Below are 1,386 nucleotides of genomic sequence, written 5' to 3' on the forward strand. Positions count from 1 at the left end.
TTTTCTTTCCCTAAAATCCAATTATTATTATTATTATTACCATCTTCCTCAAAAGTTCAAATGTCTGATTGCCCTGTGTTTGCCTGAAACTTCTGAACACTCAGTGCGGGTTTAAAAATCTTTACTTGTATATCTGTATCTGTTTCGCTTGAGATAAACTACTTTGGAACAGACCTTTTTTTTTCTTTCTTAGGAATCGCCTGAAACGTGCGGCCCATAAGCCGAAAAGAAAGTTGAAATTTCATATCAGTATTACAAACTGGTACTGTATCTGACGTGCAATCAATAATGCTCTAGCATTTACATGGCTTTCTTAGCCAGTTCTATGAAGGACTTTGAAGTACAGGAAGGGAATTTTATCGATAGTTATTTCGCAGTGCCCTCCGTATGCGGCAGTAAACGAGACAACAGATTTACGTCAACATATGCCTATTTACTGATACTGGATATTAGCTGGCTATCAGAAAAGCGTTAAACAGATGCTGTAAGGAAGAGCAGGAACAGTCGATACAACAAAAGTCTCTCCGCGCTCGTTGTCTCTGAGAGCGAAAGAGCTGTGGACGTGTCGAAAGCGTGGAAAAATGGGTGGCACATGGGCAGAGGAACGCACGCAAAAAGAATGCAAGCAACCCGCACATTGCAGCCACCGAAGGCTGTCGTCCCGCACGCGGGTGGCGTGACGTTGGAACACTGCTGGAAAATATGTGCAGTGACGTTCCTTCAGTCAGAGGAGAAAACGGAAAGAGGGCAAGCGCGGCTCCCTGCCGAACAAAAGTAAAACGAGAAGCGCGCGAAGCATTTTCTTCTTAAATTTTGTACTTTTTCCCTCTGTTCTTTATGTCTCGTGCCTGTCGATTTGAATTGGCTATTTGCTCCCCTAGAATCGAAGATGAAGCCGCTTTTTACCACGCTTGTCGTCCTTGTTGCAGGGTGCTCTGCGTATGTGTCACGGCGCGCGTTCATCTTTTTGTGTTGTAGGGAACGCGTGCGTTTTGAATTCAGTTGTGCTCAGCGATTACTTCATCGTGTGCGCTTCATTGATGTGTGACCCTGCAGTGAACGACATCTTCGCGAAAGAGTCAACGTCTGAAAGAAACGGCACACGCCAGATCGTCGCAGCGAGGTCGTCGTATACGGCTTCTTCGCGCCAAATTTCATCCGTACATGTGACCTTTTCGTTTGGTCGTACGTGTTTTTCACCTGCCACCAAATTATAGTGTATTGAATAACGATGCTTTATCATGAATTGTGTGCGCGAGTCACTAATAGCTGCAATTTTTTGTTTTGAGCTGGCTGTACAGCGGCTGTAGGGACCCGATTCGTGTACAAATCACGACCGCAGCGGCGCAATGTACAAGCATCTTTCTCATGTTTTCTTTCGCTACA

The sequence above is a fragment of the Amblyomma americanum genome, chromosome 1, assembly GCF_052857255.1.
Source record: "Amblyomma americanum isolate KBUSLIRL-KWMA chromosome 1, ASM5285725v1, whole genome shotgun sequence".
Lineage (NCBI taxonomy): Eukaryota > Metazoa > Arthropoda > Arachnida > Ixodida > Ixodidae > Amblyomma > Amblyomma americanum.